Source organism: Puma concolor, chromosome D2 (genome assembly GCF_028749965.1).
Source record: "Puma concolor isolate L17-30 chromosome D2, mPumCon1.1.hap2, whole genome shotgun sequence".
Classification (NCBI taxonomy): domain Eukaryota; kingdom Metazoa; phylum Chordata; class Mammalia; order Carnivora; family Felidae; genus Puma; species Puma concolor.
The window spans coordinates 19986936-20003010 of record NC_141677.1 but is presented as its reverse complement, the minus strand read 5'-3'; the positions used below and the strand labels follow the sequence as shown (position 1 = coordinate 20003010).

The window sequence follows — 16075 nt, the reverse complement described above, 5'->3', positions numbered from 1 at the left end:
CCTGAGGAGTGGCCTCCAGCCAGTACAGAGGGATTTGGCCTGATAAGGGGAGCGGGTAGCAGGGAGCATGCCCCTTCTGACATGCGGTGGGGTGTGCCAGCCACGCCTGACAGGGCCGGACCAGGCCAGGCCAACTTGCTGACCCGGGAGGGGCTGGGGGAGCAGTGGCTGGGGTGTGTTTGGCCCCAGCAGCGCCAGCATGCCTGCAGCCGCCGCCGCCTCAGCCGCAGCCCACGCCGCCCCCGCCGCCTAAGCCGCCGCCGAAGCCGCCGCCGCCGCCGAAGCCGGAGCCACCGCCGCAGTCCAAGCCTCGGCGGCAGCCGCTGCCACCGTCGCCGCCGCCGTCTCAGCCGAAGCCGCCGACGCCGCCGTCGCACCCTCAGCTGCAGCCGCTTCAGCCGCCGCCGCCGCCTCAGCCGCAGCCGCCGCCGCCTCAGCCGCAGCCGCCACCGCCGCCGCCGTCGCAGCCTCAGCTGCAGCCGCCTCAGCCGCCGCCGCGGCCTCAGCCGCCGCCGCCGCTGCCGCCTCAGCTGCAGCCGCCGCCGCCCCCGTCCAAACCTCGGCGTCAGTCGCCGCCGCGGCCGCTTCAGGCGCAGATACCGGCGCCGCCGCCGCCGCCGCCGCCTCAGCCACAGCCACTGCCGCTGTCGCAGCCTCGGCCGCAGCCGCCGCCGCCGCCGCCGCCTCTGCTGCCGCAGCCGTCGCCGCCACCTCAGCCGCAGCCTCAGCTGCAGCCGCCGCCGCCGCCACCGCCGCCTCAGCCGCCGCCGCTGCCGCTGCCGCCGCCGCCGCCTCAGCCACTGCCGCCGCCGCCCCCGCCGTCGCAGCCTCAGCTGCAGCCGCCCCCGCCGTCGCAGCCTCAGCTGCAGCCGCCCCAGCCGCCGGCTCAGACGCAGCCGCCGCCCCCGCCGGCGCCTCAGCCGCAGCCGCCGCCTCAGCCGCAGCCGCCGCCGCTGCCGCCACCGTCCGCAGCCGTGGGGCCGCGGCGGGTGGCGGAGGCCGCGCCAGAGGAACCTGGCAACGCGCCGTGGCACAATCCCGGCGTTCTGTAACCCCGGGACTCTTGCAGGCAGCTCCCGGCTTGGCCGCAGGCCCGCCTCTGCATCCATCCCGCAGCGCACCGCACCGCACCTCGCAGCCCCGCACCACACCACGTTGGGCTGCTCACTGGGAAGAGGGCAGAAGCGAGCGTGGGGCATCAGGACGCTTGTGCCTTCGGGGCCCGCCCCGCCAGGTTCTCAGCGCTTCCTCCCCAGCGCTAGGGCGAGCGCAGCCAGCCACCAGGCCGTTCCCTCCCGTCTGCCCCACCTGGTGCAAACCCACCAGGAGCCCCCAGCGCCCCCAGACAGCAGCATCAGCCCGAGTCCGCTGCCCTAGCTGGGCCTCTTAAAATGCCAGGGGCCCTGTGGATGAGGGCTCGAGGGAGGGAAGAGATCCAGGACCCAGGGAGCCCAGGCCTTGGGGAAGTTGGAGGCTGGGGACGTGTTGCCCTCCCACATACCCAAACGCCCGCTCCTGGGTTCCTGTATCCACCCACCCAGCGCCCACCCTCCAGCCCCCAGGCGCCAGATTCCGGTTCCGCCCACATCACCCTCCCCCCGTCCGGGTGCGGGTTTGGGTGGTGTGTCAGGAAAGGTGCAAAGATGGGCTGTGGCTTCCAGTCGGTGCAGTGGGATTTGGCCCAGGCGGGGAGCGGGGAGCGTGCCCCTTGTGAAGTGCGGTGGGGTGTGCGGGGTGGGCCCCTGGGGGGGTGGGGCGGAGCGGAGCCAGGCCCTGCCAGGCCGTTTTGCTGGCCCGGGTGGGGCTGAGGAAGCAGTGGCTGGGGTGTGTTTGGCCCCAGGAACCATGCTCCCTGGGGAGACAGGGACAAAGGGAGGGAGGGGGGGGGCGGCGGGCGCCAAAGGAGAGGTCAAGGAGGCCAAGGCAAAAGGCAAAAGCCTACAGCACCCGGTGTTCCCAGGCGGTCTCCCATCCAAGTTCTAAGCAGGCCCGACCCTGCTTAGCTTCCGAGAGGAGACGGGGTCGGGCGCGTTCAGGCTGGTATGGCCAAAGACGCCAGGGGCTGCCGCTGTGCGCTTCAAGAGCCTGCTCCACGCGTCCCAAGCCCAGAGGGTTCCGCGCTGCACCCATGCACCTGCTTGACTGCCTGCCTGCCTGCCTGTCTGCCAGCCCCCCACCTGGCCATTCCCTCCCTTCTGCCCCAACTGGCTCAAACGCCAACCGGAGCCCTAACGTCCCCAGACAACATCACCAGACAAAGCCCGCTCACCTAGCTGGGTCTTGTGAATTGCCAGGGGCTCAGGGGTGGAGGGCTCCGAGGGAGGGAAGAGGCCCAGCACCCAGGCAGCCCAGGCCTGTGGCGTACACGGAGTGTGGTGTCTCTGTGTCCCTCCCGCCCCATTTTTGTCCTCGCGTCTACGCACCCCAGCCCCCACCCTCCAACCCAGTCCCCAGCCCCCACGCTCCAGCAGCCATCCCCAGGACCCCGCACCCCGGACCCCCAACTCCGGAAACCGGTCCCGCGTGCACTGTGCACTCCGTGCGGGTGTAGGTGGTGTGTCAGGGAAGGTGCAAAGCTGGGGTGTGTTTTCAGGCCCGTGCAGTGGGATTTGGCCTGGTGCGGGGAGTGGGGAAAGGGGAGCGGGCCCCTTGTGACGTGGGGTGGGGTGTGTAAGGCAGGCCAGGCCGCTGGGCTGAACTGGGAGGGGCTGAGGGAGCCCTGGCTGCGTTGAGTTTGGCCCCAGGAGCGCCTCTCCCTGGTCAGGAAGGGAGAGGGGGTGGGCTGGCGCCAATGAAGAGGTCAAGGAGGTCAAAGGCAAAAGGGAAAAGCCTCCAGTTACACGCATTCCCAGATGGTCTCCCATCCTAGTACTAACCAGGCCCGACCCTGCATAGCTTCCGACCCAAGAGGAGATCCGGCGTGTTCAGGTTCGTTTGTCCCCAAACGCTACCCGCTGCCGCTGTGCGCCGAAAGAGGCTGGTCCTCGCCCCCCAGGCCCAGCGCGTGCCCCCTTCACCGTGCACATGCCTGCCAGCCTGCCTGCCTTCTTGACTGCCTGCCTCCCGCTGCCGTCCTCCGAGGGGAGGGCCCCGGGTCGGTGGCGAGGGCCGCGCAACAGGCCCCTGGCACCCCGGAGTGCCACAAGCCCTTGCGCTCTCTGATCCCGGTACTCTTGCGGGCTGCTCCGGCTTGCTCCCACGCCAACCAGCCCCTCCATCCCACAGGTCACCGCACTGCATGGCACCGCACTTCGCAGCATCTCTGCACACCACCCCTCACCACCCCTCACCACACCACAGCGCACCACACCACACCCCACAGCACCACACCACCCCATGTCACGCTGCTCACTGCGAAATGGGTGGGAGCGAGCAGTGGCATCCGCCAGGCCAGGCCTTAGGGGCCCTCTGGATTCTCAGCGCCTCCTCCCTACCTTGGGCAGCCCCCCACCTGACCATTCCCTCCCATCTGCGCCTATTGGCTCAAACAGAATCCATAGCCCACAGCATCCCCAGACAACATCACCAGCCACAGCCCGCTGCCCTAGCTGGGCCTTGTGAATTCCAGGGGCTCTGGGGATGAGGGCTCCGAGGGATGGGAGAGTTCCAGGACCCAGGCAGCCCAGGCCTGTGGCATAGTCGGAGTGTGGTGTCTCTGTGTCCCTCCCGCCCCTTCTTTGTCCTCGCATCCACGCACCCTAGCCCCCACCCTCCAGCCCCAGGCCCCAGCCCCCACTCTCCAGCCCCCAGCCCCCAGCCCCCAGGCCCTAGCCCCCAGACCCCGGACCTCAGAACCGGGTCCCACCTGCCCTCAGTGCGTGTGTAGGTGGTGTGGCAGGGAAGGGGCAAAGCTGGGGTGTGGCTTCAAGCCCATGCAGTGGGATTTGGCCTTGTGCGGGGAGTGGGGAGCGGGGAGTGGGCCCCTTTGACATGCGGTGTGGGGTGTGCAAGGCAGGCCAGGCCACTGGGCTGAACTGGGAGGGGCTGAGGGAACCCTGGCTGGGTTGAGTTTGGCCCCAGGAGTGCACCTCACTGGTCAGGAAGGGTGGGCGGGTCGGCTGTCGCCAAAGAAAGGGTCAAGGACGTCAAAGGCAAAAGGGAAAAGCCTACAGCACCCGGTATTCCCAGAAGGTCTCCCATCCAAGTACTAACCAGGCCGGACCCTGCATATCTTCTGAGACACGAGGAGGTCCGGCGCGTTCAGGGCAGTATGTCCCTAAAGGCTACCTGCTTCCCTTGGGCGCCTAAAGAGGCTGGTCCTCGCCTCCCAAGCCCAGCATGTGCCCCCCTTCACCCATGAACCTGCCTGCCAGCCTGCCTGCCTGCTGGACTGCCTGCCTCCTGCCGCCGCCGTCCTCCGCGGGCTCCGGGTCGGTGGCGGGGGCCAAGCATCCGGCCCCTGGCACCCCGGAGTGCCAGAAGCCCTGGCGCTCCCTGATGCCGGTACTCTTACAGGATGCTCCGGCTTGGTCCCACGCCCACCACCGCCTCCATCCCACACCTTCCCGCACTGCACATCACAGGATCTCGCAGCACCTCAGCAGACCACACCACCCCACACCACACCGTACCACACCACACCACACCAAAACACAAAACACCACACCACGTCCCGCTGCTCACTGGGAAATGGGTGGGAGGGAGAAGCAGCGCCCGCCCGGCCAGGCCTTAGGGGCCCCCCGGATTGTCAGCGCCTCCTCCCCACCCTCGGGCATCCTCCCACCTGGCCTTTCCCTCACTTCTGCCCCATGTGGCTCAAACGCCAACCGGAGCCCCAGCGTCCCCAGAGAACATCACCAGCCAAAGCCCGCTGTCCTAGCTGGGCCTTGTGAATTGCCAGGGTCTCTGTGGATGAGGGCTCCGAGGGAGGGAAGAGGTCCAGGACCCAGGCAGCCCAGGCCTGTGGCATAGTCGGAGTGTGGTGTCTCTGTGTCCCTCGCGCCCCCTTCTTTGTACTCGCATCTACGCACCCCAGCCCCCACCCTCCAGCCCCCAGTCTCCGGACCCCAGACCCCGGACACCGGAGCCCGGAACTTGGCCCCACCTGCACTCCGTGCACGTGTAGGTGGTGTATCAGGGAAGGTGCAAAGGTGGGGTGTGGCTTCAAGCCGGTGCAGTGGGATTTGGCCTGGTGCAAGGAGTGGGGAGCGGGGAGCGGGCCCCTTGTGACCTGCGGTGAGGTGTGCAAGGCAGGCCAGGCAGCTGGGCTGAACTGGGAGGGGCTGAGAGAGCCCTGCTTTCTGGGTTGAGTGGCCCCAGGAGCGCCTCTCCCTGGTCAGGGACGGGGGGGGGGGTGGGGGGGGTGGGCTGGCGCCAAAGAAGAGGTCAAAGGTAAAAGGCAAAAGCCTACAGCTCCTGGGATTCCAAGAAGGTCTCCCATCCAAGTACTAACCAGGCTCGACCCTGCTTAGCTTCAGAGACAAAACGACATAGGGCATGTTCAGGGTAGTATGTCCCTAAATGGTACCTGCTGGCGGTGGGTGCCTGAAGAGGCTGGTCCTCGCCTCCCAAGCCCAGAGAGTGTCCCGCTTCATCCGTGAACCTGCCTGCCAGCCTGCCTGCCTGCTGGACTGCCTGCCTCCTGCCGCCATCCTCAAAGGGCCCTGGGGCGGTGGCGGAGGCCGCGCAACTGGCCCCTGGCACCCCAGAGTGACGCAAGCCTTGGTTCTCTCTGATCCCGGGACTCTTGCAGGCTGCTCCTGCTGGGTCCTACGCCCAACTCTGCCTCTGTCCCACACCTCACCGCACCGCACGGCACCGCACTGTGCAGCACCGCAGCACACCACCCCGCCCCACCCCACCCCACCTCACACCACACCCCAGCGCACCACACCACACCAAACCACACCAAAGCACAGCACACCACACCACGTCCCGCTGCTCATGCGAAATGGGTGGGAGCGAGCAGCAGCGTCCGCTCGGTCAGGCCTTAGGGGCCTCCCGGATTCTCAGCGCCTGCTCCCCCCCCCTTGGGCAGCCCCCCACTTGGCCTTTCCCTCCCTTCTGCCCCAACTGGCTCAAACGCCAACCGGAGTCCCCAGCGTCCCCAGAGAACATCACCAGCCAAAGCCCGCTGCCCTAGCTGGGCCTTGTGAATTCCAGGGGCTCTGGGGATGAGGGCTCCGAGGGAGGGAAGAGGCCCAGGACCCAGGCAGCCCAGGCCTGTGGCATAGTCGCAGTGTGGTGTCTCTGTGTCCCTCCCGCCCCTTCTTTGTCCTCGCATCCACGCACCCCAGCCCCCACCCTCCAGCCCCAGGCCCCAGCCCCCACCCACCAGCCCCAGGCCCAAGCCCCCACCCTCCATCCATCCCTAGCTCCCAGCCCCCTGCCCCTGCACCCTGGAACCCGGTCCCGCCTGCACTCTGTGTGGGTGTGGGTGTTGTGTAAGGGAAGGTGCAAAGCTGGGGTGTGGCTTCAAGCCCGTGCAGTGGGATTTGGCCTGGTGCGGGGAGGGAGGAGCGGGGAGCGGGTCCCTTGTGACGTTCGGTGGGGTGTGCAAGGTAGGCCAGGCTGCTGGGCTGACCGGTCAGGGGCTGACGGAACCGTGTCTGGGGTGTGTTCGGCCCCAGTAGCGCTGCTCTCGGGCCAGGGTGGGTGGCGGTGTGGGCAGGTGCCAGAGGAGAGGTCAAGGAGTTAAAGGCAAAAGGCAAAAGCCAACAGCAGCCGGTGTTCCCAGTTGGTCTCCCATCCAAATACGCACCAGGCCCGACCCTGCTTACCTTCGGAGATCAGAATAGATCTGGAGCGTTCAGGGTATTATGTCCGTGTACACTACCGGTTGTCGCTGGGCACCTCAAGAGCCTGGTCCTCACCTCCCAAGCCCAGCTCGTGCCCCGCTTCACCCGTGCACCTGCGTGCCCGCCTGCCTGCCTGCTCCCCTGCCTGCCTCCCACCACAGTCCTCCGTGGGGCCCGTATGGGTGGCCGAGGCCGCGCAACAGGCCCCTGGCACCCCGTAGTGGCGCAAGCTGAGGCGCTCTCTGACCCCGGGACTCTGGCAGGCTTCTCCAGGCTCGGTTCCACGCCCACCTCCGCCTCCATCCCACACCTCACCGCACCTCATGGCACGGCGCCTCGCAGCACCGCACCACACCACACCGCACCACACCAAAGCACACCACACCAAAGCACGGTACACCACACCATGTCCAGCTGCTCTCTGGGAAATGGGTGGGAGCGAGCAGCAGCGTCCGCCGGGTCAGGCCTTAGGGGCCCGTCGGATTCTCAGCGCCTCTTCCCCCTCTTACGGCACCCCCCCACCTGGCCTTTCCTTCCTGTCTGACCCACCTGGCACAAATGCAAGCCAGAGCCCCGAGCGTCCCCAGAGAACATCACCAGCCCAAGCCCGCTGCCCTAGCTGGGCCTCGTGAATTGCCAGGGGCTCTAGGGATGAGGGCTCCGAGGGAGGGAAGGGGCCCAGACCCAGGCAGCCCTGGCCTGTGGCATAGTTGGAGTGTGGGGTCTCTCTGTCCCTACCGCCCCTTCTTTGTCCTCGTATCCAGGCACTCCAGCCCACACCCTCCACCGCAGCCCCTAGCCACCACTCTCCAGCCCCAAGCTCCCAACCCCCAGCCTCCAGCCCTGGTCCCCAGCCCCCGGTCCCGGCCGCACTTTCCCTCTGTGCAGGTGTGGGTGGAGTGTTTCTGTGACTGACTGATTTCTCTCAGCTTACCACCTTCCTGTTCCATCCACATTGCTGCCAATGACATGATTTCACTCTTTCTCGTTGCACATAGGGCCGATTAACTCCCAGTGAGCATACGTGAAGGTTGTTTTCAACCCCCACCAACAACTAATTTCTGATGTCAACGAAAACGTGTTGTGCTCCTCAACACCTGGGGCATTGAAGTCTCTTGTTTGTGCAGTGACTATTACTGTGCTCTTTGACCCCGCCACAGACTGCCTCAGCATCCTGCTCTCGGAGACTCTCAGGGATATTGCATGCCCAGTCGTTTCGCCAGCAGGTGAACGTCAAAGAAGCGACTCAAAAAAACTAAACAGAATCAGAACCCAGTCCTACACACTTGGGCATCAGCTCGTATTGGGACTCTGCCCTCCAGAGCAACAATGTTTTTACCTACGGACAGGAAAAGCTGCAAAGATGGCAAGTGCTCCCACCCCCCTACAGTGTGCGTTGACAGATGTAGGGTTTCTTTTGGTACACTCAGGCTCCTAGGTGTAGCTAAAATATGTTCCATTTCTCTATAACCCACAGATTTTCCATAGTCATAGGACACCAAGCTTCCCTGGGGAATCGTGCTCCCACTCTCCTCCCATGCTACCTGAAAGCAATCATTTGCTGATTTACAAAAGGATCCATTGACCTCCTGTCACTTATCGCTTGGGGCTCAAAAGGCCGCAGTTGGCATGGTGAGAATTATGACGGGGGAGCATGAGCCAGGCTGAGGGTAAAGTGCAAGTTAGAACCCCCCTTGCCACCCCATGGTGGATCTGAGGGATATCCCCTGGGCACCACTGCTACTCGAGAGCAAAGGAAAGGGGCTTAAGCCCTTGCCGTGCTAATGTGGGAAACTAAGGCACAGGAAAAATTAAATTCCCTTAATGCCTATAGGCCATTGACAACTCCTTGAAACCAGCACAATGACCTCCCTCTAAGAGCTCAGCTGCCTAGATGATGGCTCTTTGCTGGGGGCAAAAGAGAACTGTAGCTTAACATTACCGCAACCTCCAGGACCCTGTGAGTCCACTTCCTTTGTCTCAGTTTCGCCAAGATATATGCGGGCAATCATCCTCCAAGCTTATGGCCCCTGATCTACATTTAAAGGATCTCATGCCTCATGTTTTATTAAGGGGTCGTAAATAGTGTTTCCCTAGTAACAGTTAGCCCCTGAAGGTGCTGGAAACCTTGCTTCCAAAATTCCTTAGAGACTTATTCCATCCCTGACCTCCTGCCAACCTGAGGGAATATAATGATGAGTTAGTTGTAGGACCCCAGCACAGCTCTTCCAGGCATTAAGAAAACCACCTTTTTGCACCAAAGACGTCTTCCAGAATTCTGTGTTGGTCATCAGCTGTGGACCAGTCCACCATCATCCCCAAACATCATCATTTTGGCGTCCGAATGTGGGGCTTCGAATCTTCTCACCTTGACTCTGCGCTTCAGTGTCAATTTGGTGAGTATGTTTTCTCTTTCATTTACTCTCATTTCAGGGGATTTTTGAGAAGTAGGGTCTTATGGGAACACTTTTCTGGGGATTGCTCTGGCTGCAATCCTCTAGCCTGTGGCGACTCTACGGGGAGGAGAAAGCCTGCCTTTTGGTTGGAAGTTAGGACCTTGGCCAGAATGGTAGTGAGATGCAGAAACTTGATGCCCTCTCTTTATTCCTTTCCGTGTCTAAAGTTGTCTGTCTTGGGCAGTGGACAGCCACCTAAGTGACTACCATGTCTGCCAATCTTAAGACTCCCGTGTGTGAGGATTCCTCCTCATTGGTCTAACGTGACCCCCTCCATATCTCTGGGCTAGCCTCTTCTGCATGCCAGATCTCCACTGAGAGCTGACCGAAACCAGTACCTGACCGAATTCAACCCCAACAGGGCGCCATTTCCTAGGGAGGTTCGCTGTGAAGACTATGCGGGTTGGAATGTCACTTATATCACGATGGCTTTCTCTCTTTTCTGTTTTCCTTCAATGTCCTCTACTAACTACTACTTAAAATTGGGTCATTTCCCCTTGTCAAACTCTTCCAGTATTTTCCATGGGTTGAAACTGGCAGTTTCTTCTCTGCCTTCTCAGCAAGGGAGACGCAGGTCTGTAAGTCAGGCACCCATCTGTTGTCTAGAATGCAATGGGGAAGTCGGTGGGGGTGGGGAGGCTAGGGGCATCCCTCCTTCAGGAGCCCTTCGCCACCTGGTTGGCAGTCATAGTGATTTTGTTCAAGGGATGCCTCGGGTCACTTTGACACCTCGGGAACCCCTCACATATCCTGTGTGGGGGATGCTACTGGGGAGTCGGGATGGATTCTAGGGGTAATGGACCTTCTCTCTCTCTCTCTCTCTCCTTTTCTCTCTAGGTGGAACGTGGGAGTTCCTCTTTGGTCCGCAAAGATTCTCCCTTAGGATGCCATTTGAACCCACTGGAAACAGTTGGGTTTGCAAAATGTGGAAAGGACTGATCCTGTAACACTGCATGGCCGTACTAAACAGGGCAAATGGATGGCCGTGAGCCTAGGTTCGGCCCTTCAGGGCTACCCGGGCCCAGGGGCCTCGTGCAGGATGCGTTTGGTCCGTAACCAGGCCGGTGAGCTCCCCGCGGATACGTTGGATGACAAATGTCTAAACAGGCCTCCTCCTGAGAAAACTCAGTCACTGAAGGAAACGCAGGCCGTCCCTGAAAAGGGGACGCTGACTCTTCCTCTCTGTTCCTCTGCCTGATAGACGTGATGGCCTCTCCCTCATTCCTTTCGTGGGTTAAGGGCTATAACTGGAGCCAACTGTGCTCAGTCTACCTCAGGATGGAGACTTTAAGGAAAATTCCCAAGCAGCTGCCGAAAGTCCACTTGTTTCGGGGAAATTCCCTGTCTTCTCTGGCCTGACCTGAACTGCCTAATTCCACTTTGGTGGGACAAAAGATATGGTGTCTGCTCCTCTGTCCCAGCTGACAAGATTTTGTCCTTCTTGGAAGGAAATTCCGGGAAATTTTCCTTCTCTGCCTTCTGCTGGCACCTCCTTCTCACCTCTTCTGCCTTCCCCTCCCCCTCCACCTGTTTCTGCACCACCTTGGGTGGGGCCTATAGAACTGGTTCCCTTACCACCCTCAGCGCCTCAGGCACCATCGGCCCCTCTTCCCACCCTAAATGTCAAGGAACAAAGAGCACCCCCTTGGACCACCCACTTCAGATTCCCGGGGCCCACTGGCATCTCAGGTAAAAACTGATAATGGTGGAACAAATGGATGTAAGTCTTTCAAGCGGGTGTAGGTGAAACAATTCCGTGTTTAAACTAAATTCAGTTTGCTTGTTTAATAAAGATAGACGTGTCTTTAGAGTTATCAGCATTCAGTGTGAAACTTGTATTCTACCTAGGTTTATTAAAGGTCAAAAAAGCTCATTTGATCTCAGTTGCAGTTTGTTAGCATAACGAGGACTTGAAATAATGGTTAACTTCGACTGTCTCCAAGCGTTCTTGGGTAATTGTGAAGATAGCTTTCAAAGCCTTTGGAAACCTGAGACTTGAAAGATATGCTTTCAAGTTTGCACCGCGAGTGAGATGACATTCATGGGACCTCTAGGACTTTTCCAAACAGAATGCAGGGCAAAGCTTTGGCTTCTGAGCATAGATGTGTGGTTTTAACTTCTTAATGCAGACAAACTAAGGCTATTTGGGCCTATCGGAAACCCTGCCTGGTGCTTCACTGGTTCATTAATTTGCCATCTAACGAATTCTAGTGTGAACAGTTCGCAACTGGTTACTAAGTTTTCATTGGAGACTAAGGTTCTAAACGTTAAAATTCTGCTAAGTGTACTTAAGATGGATGGAAATAAGGAAAGCAGCTCTGTATGTTGGAAAATAGGAGGTATGTAAGAAAGATACAAAGAACGGAAATATATATTTCGTGGAGGGTAAAGGAAAGTAACTTTGTGCTGTCTTCGATGGGTTGTTTGGAGAGAAATGACTTGGGACAAAATCTGAAGGAAAGGAAAGTTGTAATAGTTTCACGAAGGGAAATCATTGGAAAGGAATTTTATGGGTGGTAAGGATGAACTAAGGTTGCCATGGATGGAGTTTACATCTACACTGGTATAAGATAATAATCCTGCTTTCCTCTCTTTTGGAAAGACCATGTTTTCTTGGATTGTTGATCTGGTCTTGATAAGATATGTACACAACATTTTGTTCTTTTGTTGGCTTTTTCCTTTGTCTTTTGTCTGCCAGGAAAACCAAAGCTTTAGGTATGGTCTTTGTCAAGACTTCGATGACTTAAAGTGAAAACTTCTCAATGGTAAAGGAGCTAGGTTTTGCTAACAACTATATAATTTTCCATACTTGCCTTTGGACTCTCTTCTTGCCATCTGGGTTAAATAAGTAATTTAAAGTTTAACATTTGTAATGATCTGGAATCCTATTTACAGTGTGCTCCATCACTTCCTAAAGCGTGAACAAACTTTCCCAAGATTTCCATTGTCAATGAAGTCTTTTGGCCAAGTAGGCCTTTTTATGTGGCATGTATGCTAAGTTACTTGGAGAAGCATTGTCAAGCAATGGCAAACCTTAGATACTGTTGCTTGGGTTAATGCTATAACTGCTCAAAGGTATATGCAGTTCCTAAAGTTTCAATTTGTTCTGCTCTAAGGTCCTCCCTTGATATTCTTTGTATCAAAGTGTTATGTGCCACAGAAATAACCCAATTCGCTTGTCAATCGTGTCAAGCTGAAGTCTCATCAGATCTTTAACAATGTCCATTTCTGGGATTTTATCACTTGGAATTGTTCTGATTCTCTCACAGAACATATTTCATCTTCTAGGAGATTCACAAAAAGGACTTTTAGGACAAATGCAGGTATTTGAGATCTTTCAGGTTCCTACTAAAAAAGGTAAGAAGTCAAATACTTGTCAATTAGCTACCGGTTACAAAATATTCAAATTTAATGTTTTGAATGTTTGTTTATTTTGGACAGAGAGAGAGAGAGAGAGGAGAGAATGAGTCTGGAAGGGGCAGAGAGAGAGAAAGGGAGAGAGAATGTGAAGCAGGCGCTAGGCTCTGAGCTTTCAGCACAGAACGTGACATGGGGCTGGAACTCAGGAACCCTGAGATGGTGACCTGAGCCAAAGTTGGAAGCTTAACTCACTGAGCCACCCAGGCACCCCAGGAAATTCTATGTTATCTGCCATCTCCTTCTCGACTTTGTTCCCCACATCACTATGGAGACGAGGGTGACGTTGGGGCACCAGGAAACTGAGTAGATAAGTTTCTGGAGATTAGGCTGTGGATACATTGCCTTTTCCTTGTAATTTACTAAGATATTGAGTGGGGTAGGATTAGGAAGGTTCAGCCCCCAAAGGGGGGGGGGGGCAAAACCTCCTTAGCCAAAGAACAACGTGCCTGCTGCAAGGAGAAAGGACATTAAAGTAGGAATATATTCAGATTGAGGGGAACCAGGCTCACTTCTTCTTGGCCCCAAAGAGCCCACGGTCAAAATAAAAGTAGGAGGCCAAACTATGACTTCTATGTGAATTCAGGAGCCATGGTACACCATGAAGCGGCCTTCCCGAATTCAGGACTGCCTTCCCCAGTGTATGGGCTGAGGACAATCCCCCACCCCAGACTTGCCCACAGCCGGGCCCCCGTCACTGTAGCCAAGAAATCAGGCATTCTGGCTGAATGCCAATCACCCTGGCAAACCCCACTCTTGCCAGTCAGGAAGCCGAGAGGAGGGTACTGACGAGTTCAAGTCTTGCACTCAGTGGTCCCTAACCCGTACACACTCCTCAGCCTGATCCCTGTCTCTGCCAGCTGGTTTACCTGCCTAGACTGAAGGGATGCCTTCTTCTGCCTCTGTTTGGCCCCCTGAGCCAACCCTTGTTTATCTTCAAGTGGACCGAACCAGACACAGGGCATCAGATGCAACTGACTTAGATGCGCCTCCCACAGGGGATTAAAACTAGCCTGCCCTCTTTGGGGAGGTAGTGGCCAGGAACCTCATCAGCTTCCCATGGGAGGCCACATGCTGCACCCTTCTTCAGTGTGTGGAGGACCTCCTCTTTGCCAACAATACCCAAGAGGATTGTTCAGAGGACACAGGGGCCCTCCTCCAACTCCTGTCAGACTCAGGATATCACGGAAAACTCAGGTTCTCATGGAAAAAGAGCACTAGGGCAGGAAAAAAAAAAGAAGAAGAAGAAGAAGAAGAAGGTGGTAATCACTTCCCTACCCTAGCCCCAAACTAAGAGGGGGCTATGAGAGTTCCTGGGGGTGCAGGATTCTACCAAATCTGGATTCCCAGATTCTCAGCAATAGCAAGACCCCTCTATAATCTCGTGGTAGGGCCAGATCGAGAATTCCCTGGCTGGACAGAGGCCAAAGCTGCCTTCCCAGACATAAATGCTGCCTGGGGGCAGGCATCAGCCCTTGGCCTGCCGAATATAGAAAAGCCTTTTAAAGTGACTTTCAGAAAAGGTGGTACAACCACTTTCTTCTTTGCCCCCTGCCCCTTGCGCCTGCATTTTCCTACATCAACAGCTACAGCCAATGGTGTGGATGCCTCTCGGCCCACAGGCACACCATGTGATGGATGACTGAGAGCTTGATTCATTCTGTGAAGTCGTATCTCATTACCTGCTTGGGTCAGATAGATGTATGTTTCAGAAGCCCCAAGGAGGAGGCTGAGACTGTGCCCTAAGGTGACTCTTGATGACAGAGTGGATTTATGCTTTGGTGTTCATTTAAGAGAGCTTTGTTGGGGCGCCTGGGTGGCGCAGTCGGTTAAGCGTCCGACTTCAGCCAGGTCACGATCTCACGGTCCATGAGTTCGAGCCCCGCGTCGGGCTCTGGGCTGATGGCTCAGAGCCTGGAGCCTGTTTCCGATTCTGTGTCTCCCTCTCTCTCTGCCCCTCCCCCATTCATGCTCTGTCTCTCTCTGTCCCCAAAGTAAATAAAAACGTTGAAAAAAAAGAAGAAAAAAAAATTAAAAAAAAAAAAGAGAGCTTTGTTGTGACTCAGGCTGGGAGAGGTGGCAGCTCTCAGCCCTGGGTGAAAAAAAAAAGAAAAAAAAAGGAAGGCCACAGAGGCCCAGGGACTCTCACCGATTGCTGCCAATGTCTGCAGAGCCAGAACTGGGCTCATCCTGGGGGAGGAGGAGAGTTGATAGACAGTTGTGTGGTAGGTTGGTGGGGGGCTTGCTGCTCTCAGATTCTAGGTGATGAGTTCGATGTACCACTGGGCATCCTTGAGGGCCCCTTGCCAGCAGGTTTTGGCTGGCTACAGACTGTTTCAGTGTAGAATCTCTTTGTGCATGAGAAGAAACTCATGCTTCTCCAACTCTTGGCTAGCACAGTACCAGGGGCTCCTCTGTGAGAATCCACTGGTCACTCTTAGAACAGTGCAGATGCAGAACCCTGCAACTTTCCTACCTTCTGAGGAAGGGTAACCAGTTCATGACTGTTCTGAGGTGGCCAAGAAAATATTTGCAAGCTGCTCAGATCTGCGTGAGCAGGCTGGACAGAACCCAGACCTCACCCGGTTCAGTGATGGTAGAAGTTTCATCACAGAGGGCAGGGCGTTCAAAAGGCAGGGTACGCACTGACATGCCTTAATCTGAGCCCTCACCGTTCGCAAGGACAAGTGACTCAACCGACTCCCAGTACACCTTTGCTACTGCACACACACCAAGAGAAAGCAACCTACAAAGGAAAAGGCCTTGCCGAGGCAGGGAAGAAAGCTCCTCGAGGCTGTCTGGCTTCCCAAAGAAGTTACAGTTCTACACTGCAAAGGACACCAGAATGCAGACAACATTACAGCACAAGGAAATCGTCTGGCCGACAGAGCCGCTAAGAAAGCAGCTAATAAGGAGGTGCTGGACATGATGATTGGGGATGGACTCGAGGTAATGGTCACAGCCGTATTCATCCTGCTGGAATGCAGACTGGGAACGAGTTGAGGAATCCCCAGCTCCGGATGGCCCCAGCTATTATGGATCCTGGCATCCAGAAGGAGGCGCCAACACTGTCCCAGAAGGAGCACCCACCCATGGTGCTTGAAGCTGACTTGATGAGGGTGATCCGAATAACTCCCACCTGCCCCCCAAGGTGCTCTACATGCTCAAGAATGTCCGGGTGCTGGGCCGGGTCGAGAAGCTGCTCTTCCTGGAGCTCTGCTGACACGTGTTCTTCCAGCAGCTCAGCCAGGGTGACTACGTCCACTGGCCAGGCCAGACGGATACCAGTAACTATGTGGTGCAGGATGGGCTTCTGGAGCCCTTTCGGTCGGGGCCTGATGGGAAGGAATGTGTGTGAAGGAAATGGTCCCGGGGACAGCATCAACAGCCTCCTGAGCATCTTGGACATCATCACCAGCCACCAGCACCCCCAGGGCACTATGTCTGCCCAGGTGGCCTGAGACT

General features: G+C 57.7%; 2 protein-coding genes and 1 pseudogene across 2 annotated transcripts in view; 1 reads left to right on the top strand and 2 right to left on the bottom strand.

Moving 5' to 3' along the window:
* Positions 1–16075, bottom strand: part of LOC147575923 (liprin-alpha-1-like) — a 547540-nt gene that overhangs the window by 309789 nt on the left and 221676 nt on the right. The window lies entirely within an intron of this gene.
* The window catches only part of LOC147575926 (liprin-alpha-1-like), a 360673-nt gene that overhangs the window by 290579 nt on the left and 54019 nt on the right, over positions 1–16075 (top strand). The window lies entirely within an intron of this gene.
* Positions 1936–2054, bottom strand: LOC147575929 (5S ribosomal RNA; annotated as a pseudogene).